Genomic DNA, 20,924 nt, shown 5'->3' on the forward strand with positions numbered 1-20,924 from the left:
ACCCTGCTATGTCCTATATGTAATTGACTAGCAATAAGTGTTTTATAAGATTGAATTCTGCTACAAATCCTATTTACACTAGGTAACGATTTGTTTATATAGCTTCTGGTGACAGACCCCTTGAATTAGTTTTCAAGGCATGTGGATGATGCTGTGTTTCAGTGCCTTTTATATGGCTGGCAAGTGTGAAAGGCCTAAATTCTCTGTATTAAGAAAGGCTTACGAGTTGTGTGAACATGGGCAAGTTGCTCAACTTCTCAGAGGTCTAATTTCTTTATCTGTAAAATAGAAGATGATAGTAGAACCTCAAGAATGTTTTATGTGAATAGAAAGTGTATAATAAGTATGAATATCTCCATAACACTCAAGGTACAAAGATGTCACGGTTCTTTATTTTCTAAATAAAGCCATCTCCAAGTCAACAACTTATCAAGGTCAACTTATGAAGTCCAAAGTAAGTGATTAACTGAGGTTATCCTCATTGGAGCTTACACAATCCCTGGGGCGTACATATTCCTAGGAAAATGGGGAAGGGCCTGGCTCTTGGTCAATAGGGATGACTCTTTTTCCCCTTGGCTCCATCTAATTGCTATATAATGGGACACAACCTTCACAGACACGGATGGTAGCTCAGTCTTCTAAATGCTCAACAATAGTTGAGCACTACTTCTATGCCATATACTGGAGATGGCCTCCTTGGGTGGGCTGACCAGTATATACTCGAGATGTTCCTCTCTGCTGACTCCTTAGCCACAGACGACTTACTCGAGGTGCTCAAGCTGCAGCACTTAAGGCCAATTCTCACAGGCATTCAAACATCCATTCTCATAAAAGGACTTGTTATCTCCAGAGTGCTGAGTCCAGGCACTTGAAGAAATCTACAGTCCTTCCCATGACTCAATCGGGGAACAACCTCCAGGGTTGGGCCACTTTCCTGAATCCTCCATTTTCATCCCCTTTGGAATAGTTCAATTTAATCCCTATATCGGCTGAGGGCTTTGAAATGAGTCCTATTACTCTCACTCTGAGGATAAAGGGAATCTAGATTTCAAAGACCTAGGCCACTGACATTATTCTTTGGTGAAAAGACAATAGAAAAAAAATCAAAATATTAATTAATTTCTCAGAAAATCACACTGATGCATAGGCAAATCACTTAGCATAGAATAGTTGTTCAACATGTGTTGCTTTTTACCACTTATTTGGAAGACTATAAGTGCATGCTGTTCATGCTCCATTGAATCTTCTGTATCTCCAGAAGCAAATTGTATAGGGGAAAGATCCTGGCTTTTGGAGTCACACAGCTCGGGTGTTGATTCTTGTCTCTGCTACTTATTATCTCTGTGCACTTAGGTGACTTACCTCACCCAGCCTCAGTTTTTCTTCTGTAAAATCCATTGTGTAGATTAAATGCACATAACCCATATAGCCTTAGGCTTCACCTGACAGGACATATTTCACATTTATAATAATATCCCGAATCTCAAGGCTTTGAGTCCACAGCTGCTTGACTAGTAGAAAAATCAGTTTTTTGGTGGCAGCCCTTCCCATTCATTTAATTCTGCCTGGGAGGCCCTGTGGGTGAGGTTTGCCTGCAGTCACTTTGTTCTCACATCCTCTGCTCTTAGCCCCAGGCTGCTGCCCTCATGCCTCTCTCCATCTCTGGACAGTAGAAAACCTCCTTTCAAGTCTCATGATCAGAGATATTTCAAGTTAGGCCCCTAGAACCAGATCTGCAGGTAGGTCCCAGCCATGGCACACTCATGCTTGGTGAGGAACAATGTCAGGGAAGGTCATGTGCAGCCTCCTGCTGCCACATCCATGGCTCCCTTTGACATTCAGGCAAGCTACCAGCTTAGACCTGCTCTTCCGTATCTTCTCATAGTTTCTAAGGTCCCTTTCTCCAGGCCAGCCTCCTTCAAGGAATCCCAGTCCCCTAGACTGGTTTGTGGTTGCCTGAACACAATATGTGGACCAGGTAAGTTCTCACCTACAGATATCCTGGGCCCATGCAAAATAAGATGTGTGGGTATCTGTGTCAGTCCTTAGGAGCATTCTGTGATGGTCACCAAGCCGCTGGGACATTTTGTAACAAGAAGTTGTGCTATTAGGCACAAATAGAGAACTTCATGTCATGCTTCAGCCTTGAGCTGGTCCAAAATATTAATAAAAGCAGTTAGCATCTGCCGCATAGTAAGCTCTCAGTAAATAAAACTCCCCTTCTGTCTTCTTTGTTTAAGAAAAATTTGATGTATTTGCTAGATAGTTGACTTTAAGCATATTTTACCTTTATGCCAAGCGGACTGTTTTTACAGTGATAAAATCTGAGACCCAATGTCCTTTGAGTCATATTGTTAAATAGAGCATCACAGGATTTGAGAGCTTACTATCAACGTAGTCTCCATGGTTGTAAGCATGACTGGCTTAATCAGAAATACGATTAGTGGAATGTATAATAGTTACCCGGGAGAGTCATGGTACTGCACCATGGTGGGAGCCATTTCACCTTGGACCCCAACAAACAAGGAATTCTTACCAAAAATGGAGCAGAATAAAACTGACTCCTTGAGTCCTGTGGGACAGAGACATATAGGGTAAGACACTAGCGTTAAGAGTATTGGGCCAAGCAAATAATTAAATATCTTCCCCACAGCTTACAAGTAAAGCAGGAAGGCAACTGTTTGCAAGCTATACTGCAGGGAAACGAAGCCTCTATAAAGCTTATATTTAAGTGAACTTTGATCTTTTTCCAATGTAAAGAATAAGCACTGTTTATTAACCTCTATAAGGCACTAAAGAAAAGAAGCCACAATTTAAACACAGAACAATGTGGGGTTAGGCATTCTGGGAAAACAGAAAATGGTTAGTAGAGTTGGGACAATACAGGAAGAATTGTCCAGATCTGACCAAACCTGAAACTATTCCTTTTGTCATGAAAGGGACAGGGAAGAGGATATGGAAATTGATATATATATATATAAAACACTTATGTGATATTTATAGATATATTATGAGCCTTTGGGGAAAAAAAACATTTATTTATTTATTTTGGCTGCACTGGGTCTTAGTTGCAGCATGTGGGATCTTTGTTGTGGCATGTGGGGATCTTTTTTTAAATTTTAGTTGTGACATGTGAGATCTAATTCCCTGACCAGGGATCGAACCTGGGCCCCCTGCATTGGGAGCGCAGAGTCTCAGCCACTGGACCACCAGGGAGGTTCCTATGAGCCTTTTATATAGTAACTTCCTTTATCTTTAAAACAAGCATATGAAGTACTGTTGGCTCCATTTTATAGATAAAGTAACTGAGGCATAACTTTCCTAAAAACACAGAGCTAGAAACACCAGAGCCAGGATTAAAAATCAGGTACTCTTTATTAAACATGGTTATCATATAACCTAACAATTCCATTTCTAGGATCTAGTCATTTCATTCCAAGAGAAATTAAAGCATATGTTCACATAAAAATGTGTACACTAATGTTCAAAGCAGTATTATTCATAATAGCCAAAAGGTGGAAAAATCCAAATGCCATTTGGAGGACGAATGAATAAACAAAATGTGGTACATACATACAATGGAATATTATTCAGCTACAAAAAGGAATGAAGTGCTGATATATACTACAACATGGAGGAAGCTTGAAAACATTATGCTAAGTGAAAGAAGCCAATAACAAAGAAGCCAATTGCATTCACAGGAAAGGTCCAAAATAGGCAAATCTGTAGAGAGAAAGTAGATTAGTGGTTGATTAGGGTGAGAGGGATGGGAAATGGGGGTAGGGAGGGGAGGGTAAAACTAATGGGTAACAAGATCTCAAAAGAGAAAAAAAATCTGGTTCAAAATCTAGACTTTCAGTTCCTGGGCTAAGGCATCTTTCTTTTTTTTTTTTTTTTTTTTTTGCGGTACACGGGCCTCTCACTGTTGTGGCCTCTCTCGTTGCGGAGCACAGGCTCCGGATGCGCAGGCTCAGCGGCCATGGCTCACGGGCCCAGCCGCTCCGTGGCATGTGGGATCTTCCTGGACTGGGGCACGAACCCGTGTCCCCTGCATCGGCAGGCGGACTCTCAACCACTGCGCCACCAGGGAAGCCCTAAGGCATCTTTCTTGACCCCGAAGCCTGCTGACTACAACTTCTTGCTCTATATACTTGAAGACTATAAAATACATTTGGCTTTGATATGCACAGGGGGGAAAGTCAGGTGAAAACAGTCCCTTAAGGGAGCCTGGCTTAATGAGTTTCAATGATAAACTGATGGGTAACATGTATGAGGTTTCAACATCTGTTCGCTGTGACTATTCTTGTGCCTTCTCTTACTGTAGATCAGGTCTACCATTGTCCTGTTGCTGCCGAACATATCAGAAAAAGCTGGGATTAAAGTGTTCCAGTCAGGTATTCCAGAACAGGTTCATTGCATGGTTGCTCTGTTTAAGTTCAGCTTTCAAAAATGGCTCAATAGAACCCCAAATTTAATTTCTCGAGGAAGCTATGAAAAATTAATAAACAGAAATCTCAATTAAATAGAGTTGGGAGACCAGAAAGAGGAGCTCTCAGACCCTATAGAAATACCAGAGCCCATTGGACAGAAAAAGACCCCTCTTCTTTCCTGGCAAGGACTCAGGCAATGAAAAGCCATGGACTCGTTGTTTACTAGAGTCCTCTTAACTTCCTTTCCCCCTCTATAAAAGCTTGCTCCTTCCCTTGCCGTGCAGGGACTTGCACTTGGCTTGACGTGGTTGCAGACCCTGAACTGCAGTTCTTTACTGATCCCAAACAAACCTATCTTGGCCGGAGAACTATCTGGCAGAAATATTTGTTTCAGGTTAACAAAGGAATGTCCAAGCTGTATGAAAATGTCAGCTAGATAAATGGGGCACAGATACTTGAAAGCTGAAAAGCTGAAAACTTTGGTTGTTCTTGCCTTTTTCAAAAAATCTCACCATTAAATTCTGATACTGACCAATAAACAGATATGAGGAAGGGCCCCGTGCTCACACTTTACTAATAAGTACTAAGTGAGTTGGAGGCCTATGCTCAGTGCCTTGGCCTAGCACGTGTAAACTTTCTAACATTACCAAGACTCTCGGCTCTTTGATGATTATAGTCTTGGGTTGGTTGTAAACCACCCTCTCATCACTACCACAGGCCATTTTCACTGACCTGGGTTTCCCCAGATCCCAGTGAACAGCCATCAGTCAGAAATGGTAAGGTGAAAAGTCATACACCCTCTATTTGTCCCTGTTTTCTAAGGAGAGAATTTCATTCCTCAGGTCTCAATTCAAAGCTCTCAGAAGGCTTTTGTTTGGAAAACTGATTATATCTACAGCAATTGTAATAATTTTTTAAAGCTCCCACAACTACTCATTTCTTAATAAGCAAATCTCCAATTTCTCCTGTCATTCTTACCCACCAGGTGGTGCTACTTCCTTACATTTCCTAAAGACCTCAACTTCTGAAGTAACTTTTTATAGTAGGTTCAAGTTCCCTGTGTTAATATTGACTCGCACACTTCTGTTGTTCGAGACTCATAATGTAATAAGGAATTCTGTAAACGGAAACCAGTTAGTTGAAAAGCCAGTTGCAACACAATCAGATGTTTAACTCTGAAGTCACTCTCGTGTATTTAAACCAGAAGTAAGGCCAAAGTTATGGGCAAGCTGTGGTGATAGAAACCATGCATTCAGCAGGCTCCACCCGTCTACTTGTGGGGTGCCTTATTCCTAACAGGTATAAGAGTAGATGAGTTCTCGTGCCATAAACACTGCTTCATTAAAAAACACACGCACAAAATATTACCTACAATGATCTTAGAACTAATTTAGCCTTTAATAAAGCTTTGTAAAGATCTTGCAATAGTTTTCCTTGACCACAATATGTAAAGCAGTCTCTAAAACAAGGATAATAATATTTATCCTGAATTTAAAGGTAACATTGGAAATGAAAGAACTTAAGTAAGGAGGAGGCAGGTGGCTGGATATATGAATTATGTTCATGGGGCCGTGGCAGGGGCACATCAAACCCATTTGCTCTCCTGCCATTTCCTGGCCACCTTGCAATTAGATGGGTTCAAAGGACTAGTTCTGACTAGTGAAATACTAGTGGATGTAAGTGTATTATTTGAAACGCCTCTGCAAGTGCCTCGTTTCCCTCTTTCCCTAACAGAACACCAGAGGAAGCTGCGAGCTCAGGCTGGTGCATCTACAACATGGCGGCAGCTCCACTGGCCTGGGTCTCGGAATGACCGTGTGGAGCAGAAAGTCTGCCAACTCATATGAGAGGTGTAATGTGGACAAAAATGTAAACTTAAAAAAAAAAAAAAAATGTAAACTTATTGTGTTAAGCTACTCAGATTTTGGAGTTGATCGTAACCCTTGAGCACATGCCCAGAATAATGCCAGCTTTCTCTCTGCAAGGATGTTCTGCTCTCTTATGTCATTCCTAACCAATACATGACCTGATTCTGTTTCAGATTACTTACTTTTGGGGCCCTTGTTAGGGTGTAGACTTTAAGTCAGTCTATAGTCATCTGTATTACATATTGTGTTGGAATCCTCAACTTTGATTTTCTTCTCTTTGCAAGGATTAACCACAAAAATTTCAAGAAAAGGCATTTTAGCAGGAGCTTGGTAAATAGAATTGTTTGAAACCCCAATAATATCATCTTATAATTTGTGTTACATAACCTTTATGAGCATCGATTATCTGTTTTCTAAAATAGAATTAATAAGCGTACCAATCTTAGAAGTTTGATGTGAGGATTCATAATTTTTAACATAAATAATATAATTTTCTTTTTTGCTTTTCTGAACTCATGACTTTTACCTTGGTGTTAAGAAAGCTTCCATCTGTGCAGGATGAATCTAAAATTTGTTTATATGATGAATGCAAATGGAATAAATTAAAATTCTTCTTCTGACGTATACATTTGGATTGTGCAGTAAGACTTCAGCCTTATAATCTTGGAGGACTCAGCTTAGCAGTTAACCAGTGATGGAGAGATATTTCCCCCTCTACCTATGGCGGCCAGCCAGGCCCTGTCTGGGGTAAAACACACTCCTTTCAAACTAAGGGTAATTATGGGAAGAAGAGGACAGTAAGAGAGTGAAGAGAGTGGATGTCTCTCTGCATTTTTCCTTCTCCGGGTTTTGGCTCTGGCCTAGACCCGGGCATTCTTTAAGTGCAAGGAACACAGAGAATGGAGAGGTACTCTTTCACCCTTATACTCACCATTTGAGATTCTGGGAGGAAGCAAACATGTGGGCTGCCATGTCCCAAGTTGCAGCACAGGCACATAAAAATGAACTATGGGGCTTCCCTGGTGGCGCAGTGGTTGAGAGTCCGCCTGCTGATGCAGGGGACACGGGTTCGTGCCCCGGTCCGGGAAGATCCCACATGCCGCGGAGCAGCTGGGCCCGTGAGCCATGGCCGCTGAGCCTGCGTGTCCAGAGCCTGTGCTCCGCAACGGGAGAGGCCACAACAGTGAGAGGCCTGCATACCGCAAAAAAAAAAAAAATTCTTTCTACTCATCCATTTCAAATCCCAATGTTATTTTGAAAGATAATTTATTATGCAAGATTGGTTTCTATGTCTATCTCATCCTCTTGAAGTAGAAGCTTCACTAATCTTCCTTTAGCCACCACTCATTTCCTGTCCCTTGTTGGCTCATGAGGATGTGATCAATTTAGGCATATATTTATGTTAGTTCTCATTCACTTCTGGTTTCCATACTGAGGCACTTGAAAAAATCTTACTGAACCAACTAGTTAACTATCCATCATCATACATAGTTACAAAGATTTTTTTCTTGTGATGAGATCTTTTAAGATTTACTCTCTTAGAAACTTTCAAATATGCAATACAGTATTATTAACTATGGTCACTATGCTGTACATTACATCCCCATGGATTATTTATTTTATAACTGGAAGTTTGTACCTTCTGACTACCTTTACCCATTTATCCCACTTCCTCCCTCCCACCCCCCAATCTGACAACCAGCTATCTGCTCCCTGTATCTATGGGCTTTGTTCTTTTTGGATTCCCCATACAAGTGAGCTCCTATTATATTTGTCTTTCTCTGTTTTCACATAGCATAATCCCCACAAGATCCATCCATGTTTTTGCAAATGGCAAGATTTCACTTTTTATGGCTAAATAATATTTCATTATGTATACATATGTGTGTGTGTGTATCACATTTTCTTTATCCATTTATCCATTAATGGACATATAGGTTATTTCCATATCTTGGCTACTGTAAATAATGCTTCTGTGAACATAGGAATGCATATATCTTTTCGAGTTAGGTGTTTTTGTTTTCTTTAGATAAATACCCAGAAGTGGAATTGCTGTATCATGTGATAGTACTACTTTTAATTGTTGAGGAACCTCCATACAGTTTTCCATAGTGGCTACACCAATTTACATTCCCACCATTAGTGTACAAGGGTTACCTTTTCTCCACATCCCTCCTCACGAACACTTGTTATTTCTTGTCTTTTTCATAATAGTCATTCTAACAGGTGTCAGGTGATATTCCATTGTGATTTTGATTTGCATTTCCTAATGATTTGTGATATTGAGCATCTTTTCATGTATCTGTTGGCCTTCTCTATGTCTTCTTTGGAAAAATGTATATTCAGATCTTCTGCCCATTTAAAATCAGATTGTTTGTTTTTTTTATCATTGAGTTGTGTGAGTTCTTTACATATTTTGGATATTAACCCTTGATCCAATATATGATTTGCAAATATTTTCTCCCATTCAGTATGTTGCCTTTAATTTTGTTGATGGTTTCCTCTGCTGTGCAGAAGCATTAGTCTGAGGTAGTCCCATTTGTTTATTTTCACTTTTGTTGCCTTTACTTTTAGTATCAAATCCAAAAATATCATTACCAAGATGGATGTCAAGATACTTATGTTCTCTTCTAGGAGTTCTATGGTTTCAGGTCTTACATTCAAGTCTTTAATCCATTTTGAGTTAATTTTTGTGTATGGTGTAAAAGATAATGGTCCAATTTCATTCTTTTGCATGTGGCTGCTGTTCGGTTTTCCCAACACCATTTATTGAAGAGATTGTCCTTTCCCCGTTGTATATTCTTGGCTCCTTTCTCATAAATTACTTGACAATAAATGTGTGGGTTTTTTTCTGGGCTCTATTCTGTTCCATCAATCTATGAGTCCAAAACTATTGTTTCTTAAATTTAAGTGGAATTGAGTTGGTTCAGGGGTAGCACTGGTAGTTATTAATCCAGAAAAGGAATTTTGGTGTATTCTATATAAATGGATCTTAGCATGCTCTTAAATAGAGGTGAGATGTTTCAGTGTGCTCATTAACTCGAGCCAAAAATTACATGAAGCCTTTCCTCTCATGAGGAGAAAGAGTAAAAAAGTACAAATTGGTTTATTGAAGATGACTAATAATTCTATAGTTAAAATTTCAAATTAAAAAAAAACCTACCCTTATTTCTAAGCTGTTAAACTCTTATAAATAAAGAATAAAGTTAATAAATAAAATTGTCATATTGACTGATGTCACCAATTTTATTGTTTGTTTTAATTTTTTTTGCAATTTCATATTCCTCCAGTTTGTAGGTTAATTAGAAAATACTTTGAAACTTCTTTTTTTGTTGTTTGTTTTACTCAGGCAGTGTCCTCTTCCTCTTGCTCTCCCAAAGGAAGAGAAGAATGATCATCAGTGGCCAATGGCAGTTGCAGAACCAACACCAAGAACCAGCTTCACACTCAGGAGAGAACACTAAGCTTCTTCCTCAGAGTTTCAAGTGTTCTACACATCCAGAGAAACGTCTCTCATAATGAACTATAGAAATGATCCCTGAAAACACAATCTTTGAAATTTCTATTTTCGGTGCAGGCAGTTCCTGACTTATGGTGGTTCCACGATTTTTCAACTTTACAATGATGCAAAAGCAATATTCATCCAGTGGAAACCATACTTCAAGTTTTGAATTTTGATCTTTTCCTGGGCTAGTGATTTGCCCTAAGATACTCTCTTGTGATGCTGGGCAGCAGCAATGCTGCAGCTCCCAGTCAGCCACACAATCACAAGGATAAACAACTCGTACACTTACAACTATTCTGTGCCCATACAGCCATTCTGTTTTTTTCTTTTCCTTACAGTATTCAATAAATTACATGTGACATTTCAACATTTTATTACAAAACAGTCTTTGTGTTAGATGATTTTGCCCAACAGTAGGCTAATGTACGTGTTCTGGGTACATTTAAGGGAGGCTGCACTAAGCTGTGATGTACAGTAGGTTAGGTAGATTAATGTGGTTTCAATTTAACAATATTTTCAACTTATAATGGGCTTATTGAGACTTAACCCACCATAAACTGAGAAAGATCTGTGTTATACTTCTCTTGGGTCTATATAGGGCAATTGCTACATATGTAGGGTGTACATATAATTTATTTTCTAAATTGGAGCAAAACTGAGAAATAAAAGGTACACTAGGACCTAGGACAATGGGTGTAATTGTGACTGTCCCCAGCACACCAAAATATCTCATCACCCTATAAACATGTATTGGAGAAGCACATTTCTTTCCACCGTTTTTGTGTCCTGAAGGGAAAGAAATTTCCAGAATAGTATGGTAGAAACACTTTTATCTTTTCTCTGCCTCTCCCCTTATCCCTCCCCAGAAGAGGAGGAGATTGATGAGTCTGGGAGAAAACTGAGCATGTAATCTCCAAGTACAACCACTGCCAAAGCAACCAATGTAATACTTGATACTTCCAAAAATAAAGATTTTCCCAGATGCTTGCTGCAGAAGGTTCTGATATTATATAAAATGATAAATGTTTGCTTGATAATTCTAATTTTCAATATCCATGTGGAGTTTTGAAAAATTAAATTAAAAAATATCTCTCTCTTCACTACAACTCCCTCTACTGTAAATCTTTTCAAAGTCTTCAGGTAGAAACTTATTTTTAAAGGAAAGCTTTCCTCTCATTTTTACATATCATCAAAAGATGCCTTCTCTGTTTCTGAGAATCCTCTGTTTAATAAAATTTAAATTTAGCTTTTGCCTTTTTGCACTCGTTAAGTGTGCAAATCAAGTTCAACCTACTTTATTTTGTGTATTCTTGAGCTACATTTATTATTAATCTAAAATTTAAAATCTAACCCAAATCGTGGAGCCCAAGTTGGGAAGTTTTTGTTTTGGTTTTTCATCTTTTAAAGACTTCCCTACAAAAGAGTACTGATGAGTATATGTCACTTTTGAGCAGCCTATAGATCTTTCCATGGTATTGAATCTTTAATTTTAAAGACAGAAACAAAAGATACTAAAAGCAAAGCTAAACATTAACAAATGCCTATTTTCAACTGCTTGAAAAAATAAGGTGGCTTAGGGCTTCCCAGGTGGCGCAGTGGTTGAGAGTCCGCCTGCCGATGCAGGGAACATGGGTTCATGCCCTGGTCCGGGAAGATCCCACATGCCACAGAGTGGCTGGGCCCGTGAGCCATGGCCGCTGAGCCTGCGCATCCAGAGCCTGTGCTCTGCAACGGGAGAGGCCACAACAGTGAGAGGCCTGCGTACCGCAAAAAAAAAAAAAAAAAAAAAAAAAATATATATATATATATATATATATATATATATATATAAGATGGCTTAATAAGTAAAAAAGGAAGATGCAGTACTGTTCCAAATATAATATATCTTTTAGATTATGAAATATCTACAGTCATATACTACTGTATCAGCTAGCATTACCCATATCTCTTAAATCCACTAGTATTTCAGGACTAAAAGACATCAAGCTCCACACACCTGATTATTTACTATGACTCTAATTTATAGTGTCAGTTTGTTCTTTTACCTCTTCAGGAGTAAATTCAGTTGAGTATATGGGAGTCAAGAGGCCTGAACCATCCAGGCATCTTTTTTTGAGATGGAATCCTCTCTTTACTCTAGCTGAAGGATCCCTAGGGAGAGACATCAAGAGGACACAGAGACTGCACTTGAGTCTGAAGAAGAATGCTGCCTTCACTAAGTGGATTCACTCATAAAACCCTTAACTGTCTTGAAACTGCTATACTGAAGGTCATTAGTCAGCATCTGATTGCCTCAGCAAGTTGTCTTTTCTTGGTTCTCATCTTGCACAGCTCATTACCTTCTTTAAATGCTTGTGGACCCTTATCCTTGGGTACACTGTCCTGTCTTCCCTATTCTCTCATGGCTTTTGTTTTTTCCTTCTGTTACTGGATATTTTCTCTCCTTCTTCAATTTTGAGGTGATTTCCAAAATCTTCCTGTCTCACCTTTTGTCTGTAGATATTTTCTTCCTTTGTGTCAACCACCTCCTCAGCAAAGAAGATTCCCAGTTCCACACTTCTAGAAAAATTCCTAACTTCCTGCTAGACTTCTCTACCTCAAGCTATCTACACCTCGCAAAGCAGTGTGTGTTACCGTTTGTGCAGGCCCTTTGTCTCTCTTCCTCTGTAGTTTTCTTCCTGCTCTTCCCTCCATCTGGAGTCCCTTTGCAAATTCAGCCTGTTCAAATCCTGCTTAAGTTCAAGCCTCAAATACACTTCTAGCTCAAAGCTTATCAAGACTTTTTTTTAACCACATTTGTATCTTCATGTTTTGAACTCAGGTGGCACTCTGGGTTGTCTAACTTACAGAAGTGATTCAACTTCGTATAATTTGTTGGTTGTTTATATACCCTTATACTGTAATTCACAATTTACTCGTACTATACTATATACACGTTAAGAAAATGTAACTTTCCCCCCCTATAGCCAGGCTGATTACCTTCACAAGCCACCACCCACCTGATGTGAATAAAGCACAGTAGTAAATGGCATATATGACGTGACACTTTTTTCCTAAAGAAACGTGATGAGTGTGGTTATTCACATATTTTTCCTGACTTTACCCACCATTGAGGATAAATGGTTCACATGTGTAACAATACACAGACTCCAGTGTCTGAGACCCCTCATGTGGCTATACAACACTTTACTCTGTCCCCTCCAATTTGTAACTGGAGGAGTCCTAGAGGAAGGGAGAAGAAAGATTCTGACTTAATCAGCACGTTGCATTCCTTCTGCTCAAATGTCCTTTGCTCTGACTTTATGACCCCTTGTCACAGTTTGCTCAAGGGGTTTGTCCCAGCCCTTTTCTGTGTGGCTACCAACCTACTCCACTCCTCAAAATAGTGATCTTCTTATCTCTCCCCAGATATCTGAGAAGCTTGCTATTTTAATTCCACTGGGAAATTATAGGTCCCTGTGGCAGTAGGAATCACAGTGCTTTCTTCTAAATCATTGTTCTCTTTTACCCAGAGCAGGCAAGCTCTTGAAGGGAGGAGACAAAGAGGGGTCAGAAGATGGTCAAGCCCAGGCTCACACTGTACTTGTACCTGTTCCCTCCAATCTTTGGATGCTGGACCTCAATCTACCTAGCCTTCAAGAATACTATACTCTTCTTGTACCCCCTCCAGCCAAATCTCTTTCAGGGAGCCTGAGTTCATCTGACAGATCTTACAAATTGGAAACCTATCTGCAGGGAAGATTCATGTTTTCTCCCACAGTCCTAGACTCCGTGAAGATCAGAAAATATGTCTGGACTCCTGTTCCAGTGTCCTTGAGGCCATCAGGCTGAGGTGGCTCTAATGCCATGGCAATCTATGTAAGTAAGCAAACCAAAGTCTAAGTCTGTATTTTAGAGGGTTCTGTTTTGGGGTTTTTTTTTTTTTTGCTGTACACGGGCCTCTCACTGTTGTGGCCTCTCTCATTGGGGAGCACAGGCTCCAGACGCGCAGGCTCAGCGGCCATGGCTCACGGGCCCAGCCGCTCCACAGCACGTGGGATCTTCCCGGACCGGGGCACGAACCCGTGTCCCCTGCATTGGCAGGTGGACTCTCAACCGCTGCGCCACCAGGGAAGCCCTAAGTCTGTATTTTATAAGCTTTATAGAAAATATTTTACTCCTTTGTTATTAATTTTTTGTAGGGGAATTTAAATAATTTGAATTTGACCTGACATCATTTTATTAGAAATTGGAAATATGGGTGAATTTGAACAAATGCTCTATGGAGTCAAATCTGCTTTAATCATTATTTCTTTTCTTTGTCTTTTTAGAAAACTACTATGACTCTCTCTGAGAAAATCAAAACCGTAAGTAACCTGCAGGTTAAAAAAATCTGTTGATGCCGCGTGGCTTCTACAGGGCTCCAACTTTCATGCAAACAAGTCATGCCTTGAGAGAAAATTTCATCTATGTCTGGAATGCCCCACAGCACATTGTAAGAGGCTCTATGACGTTATTATAAACCTTTGTTGGTTTAAAGTTGTTGTAAACCGCAGTGTGATTTTTTACTGGATCCTAAGTTAATTAAGTGTTATCATAATGAACTTAGTGGTTGTTGATTTCATCATATGTAAAAAATATATCTATCTGGGAGACGTCACAGGGTTTACTGTCATTGAGTGGAAAGAATGAAATCCCCAATTACATATGAATTTGGAGATACATATAGACACATATATCTGTATAGATGTCTCTATACACACACACACACACACACACACACACACTTGTGTGTTTAGAACCATGTTAATTGGTTCACATTTTAGTTGAAAACATGCATAACAAAAAGCTAGACCACATCTTTTTCACCTTTGACACTGTCCTGGGCAGAAATGAAAGTGAGGCCCACAGAACTCTGAATGCTGCTGGCAAAATGATGTCCCTTTCCCAATACTTCTCACTACAAAATATCTAAGATACCAGTGACAAGTAGGAGGCTGTAATTGGAACTGATGATTTACCTCCCTTTAAGACTCCATCAGAATGCATTCCATCATGCCTTTAACACATAAAGCCCAAACTCCCAGGTTATTTTTATCACTTGTATTTTCCTCTATACCCTGTCATGGAGCCAAATTCACATCCCTCCCTGACCTGACAAACCTGTCCATTATATCCTCTATAGTTTAAAATCTGTAGTCAAGAAAATCCCCTAGATCATACATCTCTTTTTCTGAATGGTCACCTAACTTTCTTGATATAACAGAAAACTGGCTGTCTTCTGCTTCCCCTGCAGCATTCTTTTTAAGTTTATTTTTTAATTATGGTAAAGTAAACATACAATCAACTTACCATTTTAATGATTTTTCAAATGTACAGTTCAGTGATATTAAGTACATTCACACTGTTGTGCAATCATCTCCACTGTCTACCTCCTGGACTTTTTTCCCTGAAGCCCTCTTGATTGATGGTTATTTTCTCTCTCACCTGTCACCTCCCATTGGACAGGGAAGGAGCAGGTATCCCGGGTGGCACAGTGGTTAAGAATCCACCTGCCAATGCAGGGGACATGGGTTCCATCCCTGATCTGGGAAGATCCCACATGCTGAGGAGCAACTAAGCCCGTGCGCCACAACTACTGAGCCTGCGCTCTAGAGCCCACGAGTCACAACTACTGAACCCGTGCACCACAACTACTGAAGCCCACACACCTAGAGCCTGTGCTCCACAACAAGAGAAGCCACCACAATGAGAAGCTCACACACCACAATGAAGAGTAGCCTCTGCTTGCTGCAACTAGAGAAAGCCTGGGTGCAGCAACGAAGACCCAACACAGCCAAAAATAAATAAATAAAATAAAATAAATAAATTTATTTTTAAAAAGTTGCAAATGTGTGGCCTTCCAATACTAAAACTTTCTTGTAGTTAAACCCTAGGACTTTAAAATAGCGTAATAAAATAAAATAAAGTAATAAAATAAAATAGCATAAAAGACACTTGTATTTGGATCCTACTTATATACAATGATTCAGATGCCTTTACTTCTCCCCAAGTCCCCTGTGCTTTTTACCGTAAGAGTTACTGGCACTTCTCTGGATGGATCATGCTCTTTCGTACATATGAGCCTCTGCCATTTTTCTTCCTTCTGGATATAAAACTCTGCTCTCTCTAGTCTATTTTATCAATTTATACTCATTTCCAAAGACCCTTCTAAAATTTCACCTCTTGAAGGAAGTTTTCCCAGACTTTTCCATGCAGCATTAAGCACTTCCTCTAATCTCTATATATCTTGTTGGTGCTAATATGTAATCTAATTTGTTATGCTGTAGTTATATATGTCTGTCTCAGTCATCACAGTAAAGCACTCCCTCAAGAACAAGAACTGGAATCTATTTCATTTTTATATTCCTAGTGTCTAGAATATTGCCTGGAGCATCATAAATATTTATCAGGTAAGTATCCCAGGCAGAATTACCCTTTCCAGTTCTGCTCTATAGTCCTTTGTTTTAGACACAAAGATAACATTATCAATGCGCTCTTTACCACAGTTGACGGATTGAGACTTACTGAATTGTCAATGACTAAATATGGTTGGCACAAACCGCTTGTGATCCTTCTCTTTTCTAGGAGGACTTGGTACATATAGTTGGTGAGAGTGCAGCATTGGGGATGGCAGGAATAATATTGTGGGGAGGATATGAATATTCTGATTCAAAGGTAAGCAGTGATTACTCCGTCAGCCTCTTGGAGGTCTTCTAGATATTGATTTTCTTTTTTAATTTTTCAGGTTGGAGACAAACGGTTGCAGATTATCTACTCACTTGGCTTTAATAAAGTGCAAAGAGGACAGGCACTCACATTGAGCACTTACTCTGTACCAGCCACTGTTGCTGGTAGTAGCGTGGAAAGAGCACAAGTTTTCCAATCAGACAACCCTAAGTGAGAATTCAAATTTTACATTCTAGGGGTGTAATCTTGGACAAGTTAATTAACCTCTCTGAGACTCCATTTCTCCATCTAAAAAAAAGGACTGAAATAAAACCTACTTTGCCAGAATTTTGGTAGATTAAATGATGTAATATATATGTGGCAAAGAAAGAATACTAAACTTTAAAAATAAATATTTTTTCATCCACATGGAGGATGGATTCTCCAAAAGTGATTCTTTATTTTCTGATTATCTATGATAGAAATGCTCATGGGAGGAAAAATATATTTATATAAACTTTATTAACAATCTACTCTTGATAGAAATGCTCACATGGGATAACTCTATTATTTTTCCACAGCTGACTTCGGACATGTTCAGTTGGTGGCCTGTCACACTACCTAAGTGAAAATTCTGAAACCGCAGTTTTTCCTCACTTCTAGGTATTAACAAATAGTTCAATTTTCAGGTATTAAAACATCCAGTCTCATAAAATATAGAAACAGCCACATCTTTCTCGTTCGGCATTGCACAAGTCAGCATGGTGGGGTTAGTAAGAGCAGGAGGCCTGGGGTTGAATTGCTTGGGTTCCAGTGTTCACTTTTTGTTACCTACTAGCCATTCGACCTTGAGCAAATCTCTACAATTTCTTTATCTGTAAAATGGGGTGAATAATAGTATCTATCTCATAGGGCTGTTATGAGAATTACATTATTCATACATGTAAAGCACTTAAAACAGTACCTGGCACATGGTAAGTGCCATATAGGTGGTGGTTGTTACTCTCCAGGTTAAAACTTCTTGCTTCTCCTCCCCACACCCCAAGTCTGGGTCTCAGTTACGGGGAAGAGGAGTACCATCAATTTTGTTGCTCATTTGCTTCAAGGATGGGTAAGGAGACTAGGGTGGAGAGGAGACAGCTGGGCAAGGTAATTTTTATTTATTTGGTGACATTTATAATTATTGTTGTCTCTTGAAGACCTTTGCACATGGCTGCCATGTAGGGTCTGGCTCCTTCTTGCATGAGGGGCCCTTGAGATTTGGTTAGGGACACTCCCAACACCCACAAAACTTGCACCTCCAAGCTTTTGCTCCTGAGGTATTGGAAAGAGGGAGCTGGCATATGCTGAGATGGGGAAGGCTGTCAGAGCAGCAGGCTGGGAAGAGGATCAGGAGATCAGATTGGAGTAGGTTGAGGTTGAACTGTTTGTGAGACATCCAGGTGGAGATGTCAAACAGGCAGGTGGGTGTACAGTCAGTCAGGGATAAAGTCTGGGAAATACACATTTGGGAGTTCTATTTAAGGCAGTGAGATGGGATGAGTTTATCCAGCGAGAGTACAGCTGGAGAAGAGAAATGGTCCAAGAACTAAGCCTAGGGCACTCCAGGGTTAAGAGGTAGGAAAGTTGAGCAGGAGCTGGTAAAGGAGATGAAGAAGGAGCATTCAGTGAGATAGGAAAAATCCAGGAGAGTGTGACATCCTGGAAGATGAGTGAAGAAGGAATCTCAAGGAAGAGGGCTGGGACAGAACAGGGGATGCACCAGTTGAACTTGATCGGGTTTGCCTGTGTTCTATGCTCTCTTTGATTACAGTCTCCCCCCAATCTTTTCTTTTCTCCCTCCTCCCTCCCCCTTTCCTTCTTTCTTTCTTTCTTCCTTCCTTCCTTCCTTCCTTTCTTCCTTCTGTCCTTCCTTCCTTCCTTCCTTCCTTCCTTTCTTCCTTCCTTCCTTCCTTCCATCCTTCCTTCCTTCCTTCCTTTCTTCCTTCCTTCCTTCCTTCCTTCCTTCCTTCCTTTCTTCCTTCCTTCCTTCCTTCCTTCCTTCCTTCCTTTCTTTCTTTCTTTCTTTCTCTCTCTCTCTTTCCCTCCCTTCCTTCCTCCCCCTTCCCTCCCCCCACTTTCTTTCTTTTTCTTCCTTTCTTTTTTATTCTATGGTTTCCTGGTTTTATTTTTTTCCATCTGTCCTAGAAACCTCCTCAGATGCCTCAGGTAAGGAGTCTTGCCCTGACTAAAAATGGCATTTTTTCCTAAATATAGTATGAAGCTGGCCTAGACTGAATGTGCCTTGAACAAAAACATTACACACAGGATTTTCAGAACTTGTAATTGCCCAAGTGATCCTTGTTCAACTGCCTGCCATTAAGTGCTTTATTCTGCCTTATGATTTTGCATTTGAACCCCTAAATCCTTATTAGATGGATTCACATTTCCAGGGCCTCTTCTCCCAGAGAAACTATCCCACTGTTTTAAATTAATTGGAGTTCTTTATGCAAAATAACTGACATGCTAGTTGAAAACACACTTTATGTTTATTGAATCTACTAGGATTTTCCCATGGTCCTTCCTTTATGGATCAAGGCAGGCATTGATGAAGATTCTAGCCAGATTATTCTGGGTTAGCTGATGATGTCATTTCAGTTAGGCTAGCCCATCCTAGCCACACAGTGTGATCATCCATAGGTGAAAATGTGTCCTAGTGTTAAAGCCCCAAATTGTGGACACATCAATGGCACCCAACCATAGACTTGTGGGGAGAGAACCTTACTTTCTATATGCTATACAAGTGACTTAGGCTTTTGATTGTAAATAATGATCTTTTATAGACTCTCCTACAACCCAACTGATGAATAAATAGTGGATGATATATTTATACTATGAAACTGAATCACAGCTAAATTTTTTTTAAAAAAGGGCTACATGTATGAACATTGGGGAAAAAATCTCAAGAATGTTGTTTGAAAAGCAAGTTGTATAAAATAAAATATCCCATATAATATAAATTTATATAAAAATTTAAAAACACACTGGGACTTCCCTGGTGGTGCAGTGGTTGGGAATCCGTCTGCCAACGCATGGGACACAGGTTCGATCCCTGGTCTGGGAGGATTGCACATGCCGTGGAACAACTGAGCAACTAAGCCCGTGCCCCACAACTACTGAGCCTGTGCTCTAGAGCCCGCGAGCCACAACTACTGGGCCCACGTGCCACAGCTACTGAAGCCTGCACGCCTAGAGCCCGTGCTCTGCAGCAAGAGAGGCCACCACAGTGAGAGACCCGCACACCGCAGTGAGCAGTGGCCTCTGCTCGTCACAGTGCGGGGGAGCCCACGCGCGGTGGCGAAGACCCAACGCAGACAAAAATAAATAAATAAATTAATTAAAGAAAAAAGAAAAGTATAAAAAAATTAAAAACGCAAAATAATATTACATATTGTTCATAATTACATTTATATGTAGTAAAGTTATAAAAACATGGATGCAAGGACTACGCCCCTCCCCCAACTTCAGGAGGACGGTTATCTCTGCAGAGGTAAGAAGAGGAATGGCATAACTTGGCAGTCTTAGAAAAATCTGACCTGATATTAACATAGATGAAGTATCAGTATCAAAATTGTTTCACAATTAAATTTAAATTAAAAAAAAACCCCATGTTAATGATTTTCTTTGTAAAGTGTTACTACAAATACCTCTTTAAGGATAGTCTCTAGTGGAAAAATGTGGAATCATCTTCCCCTGAAAATGGTATGAAATTGGTTCATTAGTGTATTCCTAATCAAAGGCATGGATCATCACTTATGGGACTTTATAAGGGTTTAGTCTATCATTTAAATGATTAATCACTGAAATGCTCTTTCTTCCCAGCCTTACCAGATATAAAAGTCAGGTATTAATAAATACCACCTGGATAATGGAATCACATTTTGAAAGTGATCTAAATAGATCTCTGTTTTTCCTACAGGAGACCTGCTTGTCTGTGCAAAAATTTATTCAAGGGCCATTGGACCATTATGCTGTTAATGTGACCACAGCAGCCAAACTCTGCAAAGTCTGTGTCACAATAATGGAAGATGTGTTCGAAAAGCACCTGAATCCTCCTCCTATCTGCATATGCCTGAAAGTAGCAGTAAGAAATATGTCCTAAGTAAGAGTTTGAGAGTCATCATTTCTCCAGCCAATAAACTGAAGACAATAAAGGACATGAAGGATGGGTTTGTGTGTCACTGCTCTCATGGCTGGCATGGAGAGTCTTGCCAGCAACGTTCTTCGGGTGTCTTGAAAGGGAAGGATAAGCCTCCTATGGCTAACTTTAAATTATCAGTTTCTCTGCATGACCTTCTCTGTGATTCTGTTGATCTTTTTTACCCCCTACAACAACGTCAATCCTTCCTTGAAATACTGAAGGGTAGGAGATGCTGATTTTTTTTCTTTAACTTC

General features: G+C 39.9%; 1 pseudogene across 1 annotated transcript; it reads left to right on the forward strand.

Moving 5' to 3' along the window:
• The first annotated feature begins 1,752 nt into the window (after positions 1-1,752).
• On the forward strand, positions 1,753-20,889 carry LOC307058388 (annotated as a pseudogene). The gene is made up of 5 exons: positions 1,753-1,978; positions 4,715-4,857; positions 6,165-6,299; positions 16,410-16,499; positions 20,449-20,889. The product of its transcript is annotated as an uncharacterized misc_RNA (transcript).
• Positions 20,890-20,924: the final 35 nt, after the last annotated feature.

This window comes from Hyperoodon ampullatus, assembly GCF_949752795.1.
Source record: "Hyperoodon ampullatus genome assembly, chromosome: 9".
Taxonomy (NCBI): Eukaryota; Metazoa; Chordata; class Mammalia; order Artiodactyla; family Ziphiidae; genus Hyperoodon; species Hyperoodon ampullatus.